The 21,961-nt window shown below is 39.4% G+C and overlaps 1 protein-coding gene across 2 annotated transcripts in view; it reads right to left on the bottom strand.

Annotated features, from left to right (window-relative positions):
- The window catches only part of CSTPP1 (centriolar satellite-associated tubulin polyglutamylase complex regulator 1), a 186,485-nt gene that overhangs the window by 71,476 nt on the left and 93,048 nt on the right, over positions 1–21,961 (bottom strand). The window lies entirely within an intron of this gene.

Consider the following 21,961-nt stretch of genomic DNA (forward strand, 5'->3'; position numbering starts at 1 on the left):
TGCTTTGGCTATTCAGGGTCTTTTGTGTCTTCATACAAATTTTAAGATTTTTTGTTCTAGTTCTATAAAAAATGCCACTGGTAATTTGATAGGGATTCCATTGAATCTGTAGATTGCTTTGGGTAGTATAGTCATTTTCACAATGTTGATTCTTCCAATCCAAGAACATAGTATATCTCTCCATCTGTTGGTATCATCTTTAATTTCTTTCATCAGTGTCTTATAGTTTTCTGCATACAGGTCTTTTGTCTACCTAGGTATGTTTATTCCTAGGTATTTTATTCTTTTTGTTGCAGTGGTAAATGGGAGTGTTTCCTTAGTTTCTCTTTCAGATTTTTCATCATTAGTGTATAGGAATGCAAGAGATTTCTCTGCATTAATTTTGTATCTTGCAACTTTACCAAATTCACTGATTAGCTCTAGTAGTTTTCTGGTAGCATCTTTAGGATTCTCTATGTATAGTATCATGTCATCTGCCAACAGTGACAGTTTTACTTCTTCTTTTCCAATTTGTATCCCTTTTATTTCTTTTTCTTCTCTGATTGCCGTGGCCAGGATTTCCAAAAGTATGTTGAATAATAGTGGTGAGATATAATAGTGGTTGTCTTGTTCCTGATCTTAGAGGAAATGTTTTTAGTTTTTCAACATTGAGAATGATGTTTGCTGTGGGTTTGTTGTATATGGCCTTTATTATGTTGAGGTAGTTTCCCTCTATGCCCACTTTCTGGAGAGTTTTTTTTTCTTTTCTTGCGGTACGCGGGCCTCTCACTGTTGTGGGCTCTCCCGTTGCGGAGCACAGGCTCCAGACGCGCAGGCTCAGCGGCCACGGCTCACGGGCCCAGCCGCTCCGCGGCATGTGGGATCTTCCCAGACCAGGGCACAAACCCGTGTCCCCTGTATTGGCAGGCAGACTCTCAATCACTGCGCCACCAGGGAAGCCCAACTGCAGTTTTTTTTTTTTTTATCATAAATGGGTGTTGAATTTTGTCAAAAGCTTTTACTGCATCTATTGAGATGATCATATGGTTTTTATTCTTCAATTTGTTAATATGGTGTATCACATTGATTGATCTGTGTATATTGAAGAATCCTTGCATCCCTGGGATAAATCTCACTTGATCATGGTGTATGATCCTTTTAATGTGTTGTTGGATTCTCTTTGCTAGTATTTTGTTGAGGATTTTTGCATCTATATTCATCAGTGATATTGGTCTGTAATTTTCTTTTTTTGTAGTATCTTTGCCTGGTTTTGGTATCAGGGTGATGGTGGAGTTTGGGAGTGCTTCTTCCTCCACAACTTTTTGGAAGAGTTTGAGAAGGATAGGTGTTAGGTCTTCTCTAAATATTTGATAGAACTCACCTGTAAAGCCATCTGGTCCTGGACTTTTGTTTTTTGGAAGATTTTTAATCACAGTTTCAATTTCATTACTTCTGATTGGTCTGTTCATATTTTCTATTTCTTCCTGGTTCAGTCTTGGAAGGTTATACCTTTCTAAGAATTTGTCTGTTTCTTCCAGGTTGTCCATTTTATTGTCGTAGAGTTGCTTGTAGTAGTCTCTTAGGATGCTTTGTATTTCTGTGGTGTCTGTTGTAACTTCTCCTGTTTTATTTCTAATTTTATTGATTTGAGTCCTCTCTCTCTTTTTCTTGATGAGTCTGGCTAATGGTTTATTAATTTGGTTTATCTTCTCAGAGAAACAGCTCTTAGTTTTATTTATCTTTGTTATTGTTTTCTTTGTTTCTATTTCATTTATTTCTGCTCTGATCGTTATGATTTCTATCCTTCTGCTAACTTTGGGTTTTGTTTGTTCTTCTTTCTCTAGTTCCTTTAGGTGTAAGGTTAGATTGTTTATTTGAGATTTTTCTTGTTTCTTGAGGTAGGCTTGTATAGCTACAAACTTCCCTCTTAGAACTGCTTTTGCTGCATCCCATAGGTTTTGGATCGTCGTGTTTTCATTGCCATTTGTCTCTAGGCATTTTTTAACTTCCTCTTTGATTTCTTCAGTGATCTCTTGGTTATTTAGTAACGTATTGTTTAGTCTGCATGTGTTTGTGTTTTTTACGTTTTTTCCCCTGTAATTCATTTCTAATCTCATAGCATTGTGGTCAGAAAAGATGCCTGATATTATTTCATTTTCTTAAATTTGCTGAGGCTTGATTTGTGACCCAAGATGTGATCTATCCTGGAGAATGTTCCATGAGCACTTGAGAAGAAAGTGTAATCTGTTTTGGGTTGGAATGTCCTATAAATATCAATTAAATCTATCTGGTCTATTATGTCATTTAAAGCTTCTGTTTCCTTATTTATTTTCATTTTGGATGATCTGTCCATTGGTTTAAGTGAGGTGTTAAAGTCCCCCACTATTATTGTGTTACTGTCGATTTCCTCTTTTACAGCTGTTAGCAGTTGCCTTATGTATTGAGGTGCTCCTATGTTGGGTGTGTATATATTTATAATCGTTATATCTTCTTCTTGGATTGATCCCTTGATCATTAGGTAGTGTCCTTCATTGTCTCTTGTAACATTCTTTATTTTCAAGTCTATTTTGTTTGATATCAGAATTGCTGCTCTAGCTTTCTTTTGACTTCCGTTTGCATGGAATATCTTTTTCCATCCCCTCACTTTCAGTCTGTATGTGTCTCTAGGTCTGAAGTGGGTCTCTTGTAGACAGCATATATATGGGTCTTGTTTTTGTATCCATTCAGCAAGCCTGTGTCTTTTGGTTGGAGCATTTAATCCATTCACGTTTAAGATAATGATCGATATGTATGTTCCTATGACCATTTTCTTAATTGTTTTGTGTTTCTTTTTGTAGGTCCTTTTCTTCTCTTGTGTTTCCTGCCTAGAGAAGTTCCTTTATCATTTGTTGTAGAGCTGGTTTGGTGGTGCTGAATTCTCTTAGCTTTTGCTTGTCTGTAAAGCTTTTGATTTCTCCATCGAATCTGAGTGAGATCCTTGCCGGGTAGAGTAATCTTGGTTGTAGGGTCTTCCCTTTTAGTACTTTAAGTATATTATGCCACTCTCTTCTGGCTTGTAGAGTTTCTGCTGAGCAATCAGCTGTTAACCTTATTGGAGTTCCCTTGTATGTTATTTGTTGTTTTTCCCTTGCTGCTTTCAATAATTTTTCATTGTCTTTAGTTTTTGCCAATTTAATTACTATGCATCTTGGTGTGTTTCTCCTTGGGTTTATCCTGTATGGGACTCTCTGTGCTTCCTGGACTTGGGTGGCTATTTCCTTTCCCATGTTAGGGAAGTTTTTGACTATAATCTCTTCAAATATTTTCTTGGGTCCTTTCTCTCTCTCTTCTCCTTCTGGGACGCCTATAATGCAAATGTTATTGCGTTTGGTGTTGTCCCAGAGGTCTCTTAGGCTGTCTTCATTTCTTTCATTCTTTTTTCTTTATTCTGTTCCACAGCAGTGAATTCCACCATTCTGTCTTCCAGGTCACTTATCCATTCTTCTGCCTCAGTTATTCTGCTATTGATTCCTTCTAATGTAGTTTTCATTTCAGTTATTGTAGTGTTCATGTCTGTTTGTTTGTTCTTTAATTCTTCTAGGTCTTTGTTAAACATTTCTTGCATCTTCTCGATCTTTGCCTCCATTCTTTTTCTGAAGTCCTGGATCATCTTCACTATCATTATTCTGAATTCTTTTTCTGGAAGGTTGCCTATATCCACTTCATTTAGTTGTTTTTCTGGGGTTTTATCTTGTTCCTTCATCTGGTATATAGTCCTCTGCCTTTTCATCTTGTCTATCTTTCTGTGAATGTGGTTTTTGTTCCACAGGCTGCAGGATTGTCGTTCTTCTTTCTTCTGCTGTCTGCCCTCAGGTGGATGAGGCTATCTAAGAGGCTTGTGCAAGTTTGCTGATGGGAGGGACTGGTGGTGGGTAGAGCTGGCTGTTGTTCTGGTGGGCAGAGCTCAGTAAAACTTTAATCCGCTTGTGTGCTGATGCATGGGGCTGGGTTCCCTCCCTGTTGGTTGTTTGGCCTGAGGCAACCCAGCATTGGAGCCTACCTGGGCTCTTTGGTGCGGCTAATGGCAGACTCTGGGAGGGCTCACGCCAAGGAGTACTTCCCAGAACTTCTGCTGTCAGTGTCCTTGTCCCCATGGTGAGCCACAGCCACCGCCCGCCTTTGTAGGAGACCCTCCAACACTATCAGGTGGGTCTGGTTCAGTCTCCTATGGGGTCACTGCTCCTTCCCCTGGGTCCCGATGCACACACTACTTTGTGTGTGCCCTCCAAGAGTGGAGTCTCTGTTTATCCCAGTCCTGTCAGAGTCCTGTAATCAAATCCTGCTGCACTTCAAAGTCTGATTCTCTAGGAATTCCTCCTTCCATTGCCGGCCCCCCAGGTTTGGAAGCTTGACGTGGGGCTCAGAACCTTCACTCTAGTGGGTGGACTTCTGTGGTATAAGTGTTCTCCAGCTTGTGAGTCACCCACCCAGCAGTTATGGGATTTGATTTTATTGTGATTGCGCCCCTCCTACTGTCTCATTGTGGCTTCGCCTCTGTCTTTGGCTGTGGGGTATCTTTTTTTTTTTTTTTAACAGTACGCAGGCCTCTCACTGTTGTGGCCTCTCCCATTGCGGAGCACAGGCTCCGGACGCACAGGCTCAGCGGCCATGGCTCATGGGCCAAGCCGCTCCACAGCATGTGGGATCTTTCCAGACCGGGGCACGAACCTGCATCCCCTACATCGACAGGCGGACTCTCAACCACTGCGCCACCAGGGAAGCCCTGGGGTATCTTTTTTGGTGAGTTCTAGTGTCTTCCTGTCGATGACTGTTCAGCAGTTAGTTGTGATTCTGGTGTTCTCGCAAGAGGGAGTGAGAGCACGTCCTTCTACTCCACTATCTAGGTTCAGGGCCTCCCTATTATTTCTTTTCTTTCTCAGAATATTCCTGGTTATTCTAGTATATTTAGTTTTTCTGTATAAGCTTTAGAATCAGCATGTCTCACAAAACATAAGCAAACAAAATTAAATCCTTTTGGTATTTTTTGTGAGATCGTGGTAATTATAAATTAAATTAGGGAGCACTGACAGCTTTATAATTTTTAAGTCTTCCTTTCTAAGAACAGACTATGCTTTTCCATATGTCCAAGCCTTCTTTTGAGTTCTTCAGTAGTGTTTTAAGGCTTTCTTCATACAGCTCTTACATATTCTTGTTAGGTTTATTCCTAGGTATTTTATCTTCTTTTGCTATAAAAAGGGACTTTAGTTTTTGTTTGAATAAATAAAGGCTATTATTTTTAACATTTTTTTTTATGTGGACCATTTAAAAATTTATTTATTTATTTATTTTTTGGCTGTGTTGGGTCTTTGTTGTGGCATGCGGGATCTTTAGTTGCGGCTTAGTTGCTGGCTTGTGGGACCTAGTTCCCTGACCAGGGATCGACCCAGGCCCCCTGCATTGGGGGCATGGAGTCTTAGCCACTGGACCACGAGGGAAGTTCCAGCAAGTGTCTCTTTAATGATTAGAAAATCATAAGCAGGGAAAAAAAAAAAGAATTAATCAAGTATACTGCTTTTTGGCTGAATGTGTCTTGGAACTTATGTCCTGACGTTTGAAATCCCTGTTGCCATGCTGTCATGACTCAGGCCAGTTTTATGATCTACATCAAGAATGCTTTATCTATTTCTTCCATCTGGCTAGGTAGCCTACAGTGTAATCCCACAATGATGTCACTTCTCTTCTGCTCTTCTTTTATCTGAATCCAGATGTTCTCGAACATGGTCCCACCCTCAGATTTGTGTCTAGATATCCATGCAGCTATAGCTCTTCTTGATACCAAACTGCTTTGCTTCTCTTAAGTCTCTTAAGTATATTTCTTTTTTTTTGCCCATGATTCTCCCCACAAGACTTTTGAATGACCCACAGAAGGAAGTATCCCACAAGCAAACCTGCTCTTTGGTATTCCTAAGCATTAACTCTCCTTGAGCAAGCATTTTTCTAAAGTTTTTGAACCCTGGGATGTCTCCTAAGACACTCCAAGAAAACCCTTCTCTAGCCAAGATGATGACTTACACAACTTTTGGAGTCATAGCGCTCTTGGAGGAAGTCCAGAAACCATACTGATTGGCTTTATTACAAATTCATACATTCTAACCTCAATTGGATGCTCTTGGCTACCGGGTAATCCTTTCAGTCATCTCCTTTTAACTTTGTATTGCATTCCTTCCAGCAGCTGCCCCAGACATTTTCCATTCTCAAATTTCCAAACTAACCCTTTGCCCTAACCCCCAACTCTAAGCAGATAACTTATATTATTAAGAAGATCGAAGCCATCTGATTTTTTAATCCTTCAATTTCCTTCCTCTACACCTTAATATTTCTTAGTGTCTTCACTTATCCTCACCTCTTCCATCCCTCTCTTAAAGAAAGAAATCTTTCCCTTCTCTTACTAAGATTAATCTCTCCATCTGTGCTCTTGAGTCCATGTTCTCTCAGTTTCTCTGGGATCTTGCTCTGTCAATTATCCCCCTTACACTTGCATCTTACCTTCTCCATTAACTTCTTGCTATCTACCCACATATGTTTAAGTGGTCCCTTAATCTAAAAAAACTTTCATAGTCTACTTAACAAAGCCAAATTTCTCAGAAGAGTGTGCTATATTCACTATCTCCTCTTTCTTACCACTCATTCATTCACTCAGTAGCCCCTTCAGTGTTGCTTCCATCACATCAAAACTGTTCTCTTGAAAGTTACAATCTCCAATCACCATAGATTCAAAGGACATTTTTTTAGTTCTCCACCTGTGACAACTGATACTGTTGCCCATCCTACCCTTGAAACTCTCCTCCTTTGGTTTATGTAATGGCATATTATTCTATTTCTCCTCCTATATTCTGTTTCTTCCCTGACTCTTTTTCCTTCTCTCACCCTTTAAATATAAGCATTCCCCAAAGTTCTGCCCTTATCTCTCTCTCTCACTACACTTTCATCCCTCGGTGATCTCATCCATTCGCATGATTTAAATTCTGACTATATCTCCACTTCCAATTTCTTTATCAGACGTGAATCCCTGCTGGACAAGTTCATTTGGAAGGTTCACTGGTTTTTCAAACTCAGTTGGTTCCAAACCAAACTACGGTAGCAACTCTTTTAACCAACTCCACTTGTCTTCTGTTTTTCATTTTTTAATAATATGCTTATGCTGCTATTTCTTGATTTTAAAATTTTACATTATCTTTGGACTCTTAGTTGAAAATGACAGATTATCTTTTTCACCACCTACACACATTTCCCATCCCTCCATCTTTCTAATATAGATACAGTAACAATTTTAGCTTAAAATATTCAGTATTTATATTTTTATACCACATAAACATTATTCACAGCCAAGCCACAAGGTATATTATTATTACATTTTCTTCCTCATACAACATTTTGTTTCTCTTGGAATTACCTCTTTCTTGGTTTGCTTGGAGTTTCTAAGTATTAATCACTATTTCTTCAACTGAAGTATTAATCTCCAATTCTCCAACTGAATGTAATCTAACACAACACTTTTATCAGTTCTATTTTAAAAATTTTCTTGCAGACATTCCTCCTGGATGTTTCTGCTGCTGCAATCTGAACTGCTTGCTATCTAACTCTCCTGCATAAATGACTGTCCTGGGACTACCCTTCATTATCATCCTAAGAATTCCTTTTACTTCTCTCTGTTGGATCCCTCTTTCTAGATCCCATAATTTCATCTTTTTAGATTTATTCCCATTTTTGGGTGAAACACATCCTCCAGTAGTTTCATGAGAAAAGCTGCATGGGAGTTAAAATTTATAAGCTCTCGCCTATCTAAAAATCTATATTCTATTCTCATTGTTGATTATTAATTTGGTTTGGTACAGAATTCTAGGTTGGAAATAATTTTACTTTTGTATTCTGAAAGCATTGCTCTATTGCTCTACTGAGTTTTAGCTTCCAGCATTGCTGTTGAGAAGCCCAGTGGCATTCTAATTCCTTTCTCTCTTTCTGGAAGTCCAATTTTTTAGACGTTATACTTCTGGACTAGGCCTCTAATTTTTTTGTATTTTTCTCTTATTTTCTATTTCTTTGCCTCTTCTAGGCAATTTCCTCAACTTTACCTTTAGCCCTTCTATTGAATTTTTTTTCCGTCTATTGAATTTTTAATTTATGCTATTATATTTTTAATTTCAAGAACTCCTTCTTGTTCTTTAAACACACACACACACACACACACACACACACACACGGCTATGTATGGCAGGCTAGTCTTTTTTTTTCCTTTTTAATTTTTGGCTGCATTGGATCTTCGGTGCTGCGCGCGGGCTTTCTCTAGTTGTGGCGAGCGGGGGCTACTCTTCGTTGCAGTGTGCGGGCTTCTAATTGGGGTGGCTTGTCTTGTTGCAGAGCACAGGCTGTAGGCATGTGGGCTTCAGTAGTTGTGGCACGTGGGCTCAGTAATTGTGGCTCGCAGGCTTTAGAGGGCAGGCTCAATAGTTGTGGCGTACGGGCTTAGTTTCTCCGCGGCATGTAGGATCTTCCCAGGGCTCGAACCCATGTTCCCTGCATTGGCAGGTGGATTCTTAACCACTGTGCCACCAGGGAAGCCTGGCAGGCTAGTCTTATTTTATGGATCCAATACCTTCTCTGTTTTCCCTGAGGCTATTAATGACAGCTTTCTTAAAGTTTTCTTCTGCTCCTTGTATTGTTACTGCTTCTTCTGAGTTCCCCCCTCCTCTACCTTGTTTGTTTGGTCTTCGTTTCTGGCTATCATGTTAGAGGCTTCTCCAAATGCCTGGTGATCCTTGAATATGTCCACTCATATTTAGAGTGAGATGTAAAAAGCTGGTTTTCTAAATGGATGGAGCTTGCTGACATTGAGCTCCATTGCAGAATGGAGACCTGGTCATTTTACAGTGGAACTCCTAAATGTCAGATCTGTAGGGACTTTTCCTGGGGCTATTCAAGTTTCTCCAGGAAATTTCCTAGACTTGTGCTTGGGGAGTATCCATTTGGCAGCCAGCATTGTGAGAGCTAAGCAAGGGAAGGGGGGAATGAGGTATCAACATACAGCATGTAGACGTTGGCTTATTTCCTTGTTTACATGAGGCCATCTCACCTCTGCTCTGAACCTGGTATTCTTGAGTTGAGACTTCCTTCAGTTTAGTTGCTCCAACCTTCTACTGGACGGAGAAGGGAGTGTGACCTTGATGCTTAATGTGGGGAAGAGGATCTGGGGATCTAACCATTCCTTACAAGGACTTGCAGCAAATCCTCTTTTCAGCTTTCCTCACACTCCCAATTTCAGAGTACCTGACACCTCCAATTCTTGAACCCTTCTAGACCTCTGTGGCATAAAGAGATACCTTTCTCTTCTATAAATTAGTCATCAGCTTTCTTTGCTAAATCACTCCCTACTTATCCATCTGTAGTCCACCCTGTAAAATTTAGTTGACACCTACTACTTACTGTCATCTCTTGTTCTCTTTTGGCTTTATACCTTTTTTCCCCCTTTATTATAAATTTAGTGTGTTTTATAGAGAGAGTGCAAATAAATATGTGTATTTGACCTGACACTGTCTACCAGTGGTCTATAACTCTTTATTTACATGTCAATTTTCTCTCCAACTAGACTATGAGTTCATTAAGAATAGAACTATTTCCTCCTTATCCTTTTAGTTCCAGCACCTAGAATAATACCTGGCACAGAGGACACACTCAACAAATACTGTTGAATGAATGAATAGATGAATGAATGAGTTCTCTGCTTACTTTTCATCACCTAGCAGCACAGTGCTTTGAACACTGAAAGTACTTAAAAATACATGAATTCAAAAAGGAAAGCTTTATAGTTGACATTTTGTATTTAAAATTTCAAACATATGGTTCTCTGAAAGACTTGTTTGCATGGTAAGTATAGTTTACATGGCCACAGTATTTAGAGTATATAGCACACATTTCATGTAGTCATGTTAACCAAGTAACTAGTAAAAGCAAATCCTGACTCCATTGTTTGAAAAGCCTCAATCTTAATGTCTTTTTTAAAAATAAACTTTCATTTATTTTTAAATAAACTTTTGGCCTCCATCCTTCATACCCTACTTTTTGATTTTTAATACAAGAAAGTGTAGGAATATATTAATCACAAATTAAAAGCCTATAGAAAAAGCCACTGACTGAATTGAGACATGGATAGAAATGACAGGATTATAGAGCACATGGACTGAAGTCTTCCATTCTCAATACACTAAAATAATGAAATGTTCATGGCAGTCATAGTTTTTATGTCACTTTAGAGTCAGTATTCAGAATAATTATATTTATTTTTCTAAGATCTGATTTTTAAAATGCTCAAGTATACCAAAATACAATTTGCAATGTATCAAAATAAAGATGGAATAAACTTGGCAATAAAGCAAATTTCTCTATCACAAATCATATTTGCTTATTACTCTATATAAGCTGGTTTCCTCACTGTCTTTTCAAATACCATTATTATTGCTTCAGTGCTCAAGCTGCCTAAAATATCCTCCTTCCCTCCTCCTAGTCAAATTCTGTCCAACTTTCAAGGTCCAACTCGAGCTTCCTCTTTCCAATGAAAACTTCCACATGACCTCTCCTCTTCCTGGTAGCCTCCAGCACTTCTTTGAACCACGTATCCTGACACCTGATTACACTCTACACTCTACCACCCTTTAGGTACCTTCCCAACTAGAATGTAAACATACTGGTGGCCAGGCTGCAGCCTTCTTTTCTAATCCTTGTAACTCCTAGTACCATTTTGGGCCCATAGCAGATGGTCAAACAAAATTTTCTTTTTTTCAAAATAAAAATAGCTTTTATTGTGATTATAAAAATGTTACACAGTCATTATAAAAAACTCAAACCATATAAAAAAGTGCGAAAAAAAAGTAAAATCCTAGCACTGAAAGAAAACCACTTATAACATTTTGGTAAACCTCCTTCCAAACATTTTTGTATGCACATAAATACATACAGACATAAAAATATATAATTTTACATAAATGGTATTATACCATCCTGTTGTTCTGCCACTTGAGACAATAAATGCAGATTTTCAGTGTCTTCCTAAAATTGTATTACTTCCTTGCTCATCATTGCTTCCTGAAGTTAACTTTATTTTAAAAGTAGAAATGCGGGACTTCCCTGGTGGTCCAAAGGCTAAGACTCCGCACTCCCAATGCAGGGGCCCAGGTTCAATCCCTGGTCAGGGAACTAGATCCCACATGCTGCAACTAAAGATCCCACATGCTGCAACTAAGACCAGGTACAGCCAAATAAATAAATAAATAAATTTAAAAATAATAAATAAAAGTAGAATTGTGCTTCCAAGGAATTATTGGCCAATTTGCATGACAAATAAGGTTTCGAACACTGGATTATATATTTTTCAGACTACTAATTCTTTTGTCATCAGACCCATTTTGATTATAACATGGTTAAATTCATTTATTTGCTCATGTTTTAAAAGATATTAGTTACCTGGTAAACATTTTCGTGGACTACCCATTAATCTTCATATATTTTGTTACACACCTTTAATAAGGTTTCAATTAGCTAAATATGTTCTTATATTCCTCCTGCAAGTGACATAGGTGGTGATAAATACTCTCAGGTATCAGTTTTATCTCACTTGTACAGCCTCTTAGCACTAAAATACCTTTAAATGACAGTGGTGATGGCAGAGCCTACTATGTATAATTTGTTCATCTATCAATACTAGGTTTTTGAGAAATGATAATCTAAAGCTCTAAAGGTCCTTCTTGGTCCTATGTATCTAGAAAAACAGCATCTCCATGCCAGATGAGAACTTCTCGAACTGTTTTTAAAATCAGGGCAAGGGGAAAAGAACAGGGCAGGGAATCCTTGGCAGCAACAGCCGGATTCAAAGAATTCAGTGTGCTGGGAACAACAGTCAACTGGGTGCGATTGCCTGCACCCTTGCACCAAAGCCAGAGAACAAAGATGAAGGGTGAGGAAATTAAGGAGACTCTTAAAGTGACTTCCCAGGAGGAATCTCAGACCAGCCACACCCAGTCCCCTCATCTTAGTAAATAATTCAGCAAAGCTGCAAATGGGTTTAGCTGAGTCCCTGCAGGAACCTCTCCCAGAGTGGGGGATTTCTTCTTCATTGCTCCTACTTGCAACGTCCCAGACCCAAGCTTGCCTGCGGGGGACGTGTGTGCTCTCCCCAAGTCATGGCATGTTTACCTGAAGATGAACAAACAGCAAATAGCTCTTGGAGCGTTTTCCCTACTTCCTGGCAGCAGAAGGAGAGCAGCTGTTGTATGGTTAAACTGGGGATATAAGCTTTTTAATAAAGTTTTTAGTAGAAACCCTACTTTCTGTCTATCTCTGATGGTTAAACTGAAATTTGACTGCTTCTTCCAAGATAGGCCAAACTTACTGGAAATGGAATATGAATAAGCCTGGCCCATCCAATCATCCAGCAGACATTCATTAATTTATTCTTCCAGCATTTACTGAGCACCCACAACAAGCAAAGGTACTGAATGGGGCTTCAGAGATAAACTATGCTGTCTCCCCCCTCAAGGGAACTAACAATGATACCTATCACATGACACAAACAACTGGCATTGATGAAGCAGTCATTATGTGCCAAGATTAATAGGTGCTTTAGTCCATTATCTCATTTAATTTTCACAATGTTGAAGTAGTACACTCTCCATTTTACAGATGAGAAAACTAAGGCCTGGAGAAAGTAACTTAACCATGGTTACACAGCTGTACCCAATTTAAAGTCTTCTCTTTAGTGCTCCACATGGAGCTTGATATTACACATTTACAAGCTGAATGGAGAGGTAGGAGAGACAAAATCGATTTATTCTTGACCCCGTGCAATATCTTAGGAAAGAGATTATATGTTTGCCAATAACTAATATAAATATGATAGAATAAGTGCCATAAGACAGATCACTTATGGAGGTAAGGGAGGGCAAGGAGGGGAGGAAGTGGGAATTACGAGGACTTTTAGAACTGGGTTTACTTGAAGATGGTCAGGAATGTGACAGACATGCAAGAAAGTGCTACACAAATAGAAAAGCAAAAACAAAGGTGTGCTGGGGAAAAGTATAAGGAGTGTTTGGGGGAAAGTGAATGTCTGTGTGTGGTGAGAGTGTAGGCTGTGAGTAGGAAAGCAGTGGTTGGAACAGCTGAGGTTAGATCATGAGTGGCCTAAATGTAAGGTAATGGAACTCATATTTCATAAGCAGGCAATACCAATAGAACCTCTGATGTTCTAAGCAGGGGCGACAAGCCCAAGGCTATGCTTTAGAGAATTATATTTATAAAAGGTCTTGAGGTAGTTCTCAAGCTTCAATGTGCATCACAGTCACCTGCAGAGCTTTTAAAATGCATGGGCCCCAGAAAAAGTTCTAGAGCAACAGGAACTCTCATAAACTGCAGTTAAATGTGGAAAATGGTACAATCATTTTGGGAACATATGCTAAAGCTGAATGTATGCATTCCCAACAATTCCACTCCTAAGTACATACTTAACAGAAATCTATACACCAAGAGACATATAAAAGTATGTTTATAGTAACATTGTTTGTACTAGCTTGAAACTGAAAACAACCCAAACACCACCTACTGTAGAATGGATAAACTGTGGTTTATACATAAAATGGAATTCTGTACAACAATAAAAAAGAACAAACTGTAGCTAAACCCAACAACAAATCAGAAATATAATGTTAAGCAAAAGAAGCCAGCCCCTGAGGAGCGCATGCTCTATGATTCTAGCTACATAAAGTTCAAGATCAGGCACATCTAGTTTATGGTGATAAAAGTTAGACTAGTGGTGACCCTAGAGGGGATTCATGACTGGAAGGGGACCTGGGAGAGGCATCTGGGGCGCTGGTAATATTCTCTATCTGGATGGACATTACATGAGTATGTTTATTTTGTAGAAATCCATTAAGCTGTACATTTATTATTTTGCACTTTTCTCTAAATGTTGTACTGCAATAAAACCTTTTTACTTAAAACATTAAAAAAAAAAAAAAAGCATAGGTCCCAACCCATAAGATTCTGATTAAATCGATCTGTGATGGGGCATGGGCATGGGTAGTTTTTAAAAGCTCCCTGAATGAACTTGACGTGCAACCAGGGTTGAAAACTGCTGATGTAGAGTAAGGACTGGAGCAAAAGAAAAAAGTTAAGAAGTTATTCAATACTTCCCACACGAGTGATTTTAAGTGTCACCTGAAATGCTTGTTAAAAAATAAATTCCCGGGGGGGGGGGGGGGTCAAGATGGCGTACTAGGAGGACGCAGAATTCGTGGCTTCTCACAACTAGGGCACCTACCAGGCACCGGTGGGGGACCACGAACACCTAAGGGGACGGAAGGAACCCCCAGCAACCAGGGACATGGGGAATGGGGGGAGTGAGGGGGGAGGAGGAGTGGAGGCAGGACGGGACTGGCGCCCCTGAGGGGTGGCTGGGGGAGGGGAAGGGATCCCATGCCCGAAGGGGGAAATTGGGGGACCACTGGGAGGGCACAGGATCAGAAGGGAGTGCGGCCAGGTTTCCCTGCCCACTTGGGCCCCCAGAAACCTCTTGAGATCCGGGCCTGATCCTCTGCCCACCGAGGCCCTCTCCAGCCACGCGAGTCCTGAGGGAGTGGGAGGGAGTGAAGGGGGAGCAAAAGTAAAGGCCGGACTTACGGGACCGGCCTCCCTGAGGGGCGGCTGGGGTAGGGGAGGAGTTCTACACCCAGCACAACCCACCCACGGTTAGGGGTCTGGCAGCGACACGGGAGACCCCGGGGGGAGATGGTGGGGGAGGGGCACGAAGGAACACAAGGGAACAGGACCGGGGCTTTCCCTGTCCACTTGGGCACTGAGAAGCCTGTTGGGCTCCCTGGCCTAATCCTCTGCCCTCAGAGCCTCCCTCCTGCCATGCAGAGCCAAGCCCCACCCCACATCCTCACTCAGGGCCCTACCTCCAGACTCCGCAACCCCACACTCCAGAGGCCCTCCTTTCCACATGCTGCCGCTCCCCTTCTGCGCAGGTCCTAAGCAGAGGCTCTGCCCACACTTGAACGTCGCCCCGCCTAGGCCCCACCTCACGCTCAAACGTCACCTCCCCACCAGCCTAGGTCCGGCCCCACTGTAAACACCCCACCCCTGCCTAAGTTCCAATCCGCCCCCATAGCCAGACTTTTTTTTTTCTTTTCTTTTTTCCTCTTTTAGATTGGGGTTCTGTTTTAGCTTGTTGATTCATTGTTGTTGATTCTTTTATATTTTTATTTCTCCTAATAAATCTTCTATTTTTCTAATTTTATTTTATTCTTTATACTTTGTTAGTGATCTCTCCTTTTGGCTTGTCCCCCCGGCCTTTTTTCTTCTTTTTTTCTGTTGTTGTTTTACTGTACCTTGTTGCAGTTATTTTAATTATAGTTTTAGTTTTCCTAACATTTTTTATCTTTCTAATTTTATTTTGTTTTTTATTATTTGATATTGTACTGCTCCTTTTTTTCTTTCTTCCTTTTTTTTTTCCTTTCGGTACGCGGGCCTCTCACTGCTGTGGCCTCTCCCGTTGTGGAGCACAGGCTCCGGAGGCGCAGGCTCAGCGGACATGTCTCACGGGCCCAGCCGCTCCGTGGCACATGGGATCCTCCCGGACCAGGGCACGAACCCGTGTCCCCTGCATCGGCAGGTGGACTCTCAACCACTGCACCACCAGGGAAGCCCCCCCCCTTTTTTTTTTAACTGCGCCACAAAGCTTGCAGGATCTTGCTTCCCAGGCCAGAGGTTGGGCCTGAGCTCCTGTGGTGGGAGCTCCAAGTCCAAACTGCTGGACTAACAGAGAACCTCAGACCCCAGGGAATATCAACTGGAGTGAGGCCTCCTGGAGGTCCTCATCTCAGCACCAAGACCCAGCTTTATCCAACTGCCTGTAAACTCCAGTGCTGGACATCTCAAGCCAAACAACCAGTAAGACAGGAATACAGCACCACCCACCAGAAAAAAAAAGAAGAAATGACAAAAAAATTTGTTACAGATGAAGGAGCAAGGTAAAAACGTACAAGACCAAATAAATGAAGACGAAATAGGCAACCTACCTGAAAAAGAATTCAGAGTAATGATAGTAAAGATGATCCAAAATCTCAGAAACAAAATGGAGAAAATACAAGAAACATTTAAAAAGGATCTAGAAGAACTAAAGAGCAAACAAACAGTGATGAACAACACAATTACTGAAATTAAAAATACTCTAGAAGGAATCAACAGCAGAATAACTGAGGCAGAAGAACGGGTAAGTGAGCTGGAAGATAAAATTATGGAATTAACTGCCAGGGAGTAGAACAAAGAAAAAAGAAGGAAAAGAATTGAGGAAAGTCTCAGAGACCTCTGGGACAACGTTAAACGCACCAACATTCGAATTATAGGGGTCCCAGAAGAAGAAGAGAAAAACAAAGGGCCTGAGAAAATATTTGAAGAGATTATAGTCGAAAACTTTCCTAACATGAGAAAGGAAATAGTCAATCAAGTCCAGGAAGCACAAAGAGTACCATACAGGATAAACCCAAAGAGAAACACACCGAGACACATATTAATCAAACTATCAAAAATTAAATAAAAAGAAAAAATATTGAAAGCAGCAAGGGAAAAGCAACAAATAACATACAAGGGAATCCACATAAGGTTAACAGCTGATCTCTCAGTAGAAACTCTGCAAGCCAGAAGGGAGTGGCAGGACATATTTAAAGTGATGAAAGGGAAAAACCTACAACAAAGATTACTCTACCGAGCAAGGATCTCGAGCAAGGATCTCATTCAGATTCGATGGAGAAATTAAAACCTTTACAGACAAGCAAAAGTTAAGAGAATTCAGCACCAGCAAACCAGCTTTACAACAAATGCTAAAGGAACTTCTCTAGGCAGGAAACACAAAAAAATGAAAAGACCTACAATAACAAACCCAAAACAATTAGGAAAACAGTAATAGGAACATACATATTGATTATAACCTTGAGTGTAAATGGATTAAATGCTTCAACCAAAAGACACAGACTGGGTAACTGGATAAAAAAACAAGACCCATACATATGCCGTCTACAAGAGACCCACTTCAGACCTAGGGACACATACAGACTGAAAGTGAGGGGATGGAAAAAGATATTCCATGCAAACGGAAATCGAAAGAAAGCTGGAGTAGCAATTCTCATATCAGACAAAGTAGACTTTAAAATAAAGACTATTACAAGAGACAAAGAAGGACACTACATAATGATCAAGGGATCAATCCAAGAAGAAGATATAACAATTGTAAATATTTATGCACCCAACACAGGAGCACCTCAATACATAAGGCAAATGCTAACAGCCATAAAAGGGGAAATTGACAGTAACACAATAATAGTAGGGGACTTTAACACCCCACTTTCACCAATGGACAGATCATCCAAACTGAAAATAAATAAAGAAGCACAAGCTTTAAATGACACATTAAACAAGAGGGACTTAATTGATATATATAAGAGATTCATCCCAAAACAAAAGAATATACTTTCTTCTCAAGAGATCACGGAACATTCTTCAGGATAGACCATATCTATACATTTGGGTCACAAATCAAGCCTTGGTAAGTTTAAGAAAATTGAAATTGTAACAAGTATATTTTCTGACCACAACACTATGAGACTAGATGTCAATTACAGAAAAAAAAACTGTAAAAAAATACAAACGCAGGAGGCTAAACAATACGCTACTAAATAACCAAGAGATCACTGAAGAAATCAAAGAGGAAATAAAAAAATACCTAGAAATAAATGACAATGAAAACATGATGACCCCAAACCTTGGGATGCAGCAAAAGCAGTCCTAAGAGGGAAGCTTATAGCAATACAATCCTACCTCAAGAAACAAGAAAATCTCAAATAAACAACCTTACCTTACACCTAAAGCAATTAGAGAAAGAAGAACAAAAGAACCCCGAAGTTAGCAGAAGGAAAGAAATCATAAAGATCAGATCAGAAATAAATGAAATAGAAATGAAAGAAACAATAGCAAAGATCAATAAAACTAAAAGCTGGTTCTTTGAGAAGATAAACAAAATTGATAAACCCTTAGCCAGACTCATCAAGAAAAAAAGGGAGAAGACTCACATCAACAGAATTAGAAATGAAAAAGGAGAAGTAACAACTGATACTGCAGAAATACAAAGGATCATGAGAGATCACTACAAGCAACTATATGCCAATAAAATGGACAACCTGGAAGAAATGGACAAATTCTTAGAAAAGCACAGCCTTCCGAGACTGAACCAGGAAGATAGAATATATCAACAGACCAATCACAAGCACTGAAATTGAAACTGTGATTAAAAATCTTCCAACAAACAAAGCCCAGGACCAGATGGCTTCACAGGCGAATTCTATCAAACATTTAGAGAAGAACTAACACCTATCCTTCTCAAACTCTTCCAAAATATAGCAGAGGGAGGAACACTCCCAAACTCATTTTATGAGGCCACCATCACCGTGATACCGAAACCAGACAAAGATGTCACAGAAAAGAGAAAACGATAGGCCAATATCTCTGATGAACATAGATGCAAAAATCCTCAACAAAATACCAGCAAACAGAATCCAACAGCACATTAAAAGGATCATACCCCACGATCTAGTGGGGTTTACCCAGCAAATCAAGGATTCTTCAATATACACAAATCAATCAATGTGATACACCATATTAACAAATTGAAGGATAAAAACCATATGATAATCTCAATAGATGCAGAAAAAGCTTTTGACAAAATTCAACACCCATTTATGATAAAAACTCTCCAGGAAATAGGCATAGAGGGAATCTACCTCAACATAATAAAGGCCATATATGACGAACCCACAGCCAACATCATTCTCAATGGTGATAAACTGAAACCATTTCCACTAAGATCAGGAACAAGAAAAGGATGCCCACTCTCACCACTATTATTCAACATAGTTTTGGAAGTTTTAGCCACAGCAATCAGAGAAGAAAAGAAATAAAAGGAATCCAAATTGGAAAAGAAGAAGTAAAGCTGTCACTGTTTGCAGATGACGTGATACTATACTTAGAGAATCCTAAAGATGCTACCAGAAAACTACTAGAGCTAATCAATGAACTTGGTAGAGTAGCAGGATACAAAATTAATGCAGAGAAATCTCTTGCATTCCTATACACTAATGATGAAAAATCTGAAAGAGAAATTAAGGAAACACTCCCATTTACCATTGCAACAAAAAGAATAAAATACCTAGGAATAAACTTACTGAAGGAGACAAAAGACCTGTATGCAGAAAACTATAAGACACTGATGAAAGAAATTAAAGATGATACAAACAGATGGAGAGATATACTATGTTCTTGGATTGGAAGAATCAACATTGTGAAAATAACTATACTACCCAAAGCAATCTACAGATTCAATGCAATCCCTATCAAACTACCAATGGCATTTTTTCACAGAAGTAGAACAAAAAATTGCATAATTTGTATGGAAACACAAAAGACCCTGAATAGCAAAACAATGTTGAGAAAGAAAAATAGAGCTGGAGGAATCAGGCTCCTGGACTTCAGACTATACTATAAAGCTACAATAATCAAGACAGTATGGTACTGGCACAAAAACAGAAATATAGATCAATGGAACAGGATAGAAAGCCCAGAGATAAACCTCTGTTGATAAAGGAGGCAAGAGTATACCATGGAGAAAAGACAGCCTCTTCAATAAGTGGTGCTGGGAAAACTGGACAGCTACCTGTAAAAGAATGAAATTAGAACACTTCCTAATACCATACACAAAAATAAACTCAAAATGGATTAAAGACCTAAATGTAAGGCCGGACACTATAAAACTCTTAGAGGAAAACATAGGCAGAACACTGTATGACATAAATCACAGCAAGATCCTTTCTAACTCACCGCCTAGAGTAAAAACAAAAATAAACAAATGGGACCTAATGAAACTTAAAAGCTTTTGCACAGCAAAGGAAACTATAAACAAGACGAAAAGACAACCCTCAGAATGGGAGAAAATATTTGCCAATGAAGCAACTGACAAAGGATGAATCTTCAAAATATACAAAAAAAAAAAAAATATACAAGCAGCTTATGAAGCTCAATATCAAAAAAACAAAAATCCAATCCAAAAATGGGCAGAAGACCTAAATAGACATTTCTCTAAAGAAGATATACAGATTGCCAACAAACACATGAAAAGATGCTCAACATCATCACTCACTAGAGATATGCAAATCAAAACTACAATGAGGTATCACGTCACACCAGTCAGAATGGCCATCATCAAAAAATCTACAAACAATAAATGCTGGAGAGGGTGTGGAGAAAAGGGAACCCTCTTGCACTGTTAGTGGGGAATGTAAATTGATACAGCCACTATGGAGAACAGTATGGAGGTTCCTTAAAAAACTAAAAATAGAATTACCATATGATCCAGAAATCCCACTACTAGGCATATACCCTGAGAAGATCATAATTCAAAAAGAGTCATGCACCACAATGTTCATTGCAGCTCTATTTACAATAGCCAGGACATGGAAGCAACCTAAGTGTCCATAGACAGATGAATGGATAAAGAAGATGTGGCACATATATACAATAGAATATTACTCAGCCATAAAAAGAAATGAAATTGAGTTATTTGCAGTGAGGTGGATGGACCTAGAGACTGTCATACAGAGTGAAGTAAGTCAGAAAGAGAAAAACAAATACCGTATGCTAACACATATATATGGAATTAAAAAAAAAATGGTCTGAAGAACCTAGAGGCAGGACAGGAATAAAGACACAGACGTAGAGAATGGACTTGAGGACACAGGAGAGGGAAGGGTAAGCTGGGAGGAAGTAAGAGAGTAGCACTGACATATATACACTACCAAATGTAAAATAGATAGCTAGTGGGAAGCAGCTGCATGGCACAGGGAGATCAGCTCAGTGCTTTGCGACCACCTAGAGGGGTGGGATAAGGAGGGTGGGAGGGAGATGCAAGAGGTAGGGGATATGGGGATATACGTATGCATATAGCTGATTCACTTTGTTATACAGCAGAAAATAACACAACACTGTAAAGCAATTATACTCCAATAAAGATGTTAAAATAAATACATTCATTCATTCCCAGGTCCCTCCCTTGCTGACTCTGATTCACTTGGTTGGAGATGGGATCAAGGAATCTGTCTTTTTGACAACCTCTCCGATGTGGTTAGTTAGGGTTCTAAATTAGGGTCCAGTGGCAGCGGTGGGAATGAAGAGCAGGTTATGCCAAGCAAAATAAAACTAGAAAAGATTAAATTTTCAACACTACTTATACTTGCTTTTATACACTCCCAGCTTAAAACCCACCAAAACTACCAAATTTGAGTATGGTTTATTAAACTGACATTTTTAACCTAAGGTGGCTTTATTTTGACTCACAGTGTATACACTTTAATTTAGTCTTTTACTTCTGTTTTTAACTGAATCATGCGAGCAAGAGATTTCAGAAGCCTAAGAGGTACCATTCTGTTTTGGGGTACATCTGCTTTAGAGAATGGGTTTAATAACATCTCATGGTAAAGTCTCACTTTAGCCTAATTTTTGAAGAACCCTTGGCTGTATTTTCAAAGAACTTCCAAATTCTGCTTGTTATGTCCTTCAAAGCATGAAATATGCAGTAAAGCAAGTACTATACTTCCCTCAGTAATAAGAATCATGATTTTTTATTTTAAATAAAAGATGGAATAACATAATGTTTTCTCTTGAAGACAGGTAGAGTGGAACTTAAACTTTCCTCCATCTGTTAAGGCAATCAAAGAAGATAGAAAATCACACACAATTGCAATATATTCTTAAACCTTAACTAATCTGATCACATTCTGGGCTAGAAAATTATACATTGATCTCAGAGGCTGAATGACATAAAATATATTGATGTGCATTAAGCGTCAGGGCAAGAACA

This window comes from Lagenorhynchus albirostris, chromosome 9, assembly GCF_949774975.1.
Source record: "Lagenorhynchus albirostris chromosome 9, mLagAlb1.1, whole genome shotgun sequence".
Taxonomy (NCBI): Eukaryota; Metazoa; Chordata; class Mammalia; order Artiodactyla; family Delphinidae; genus Lagenorhynchus; species Lagenorhynchus albirostris.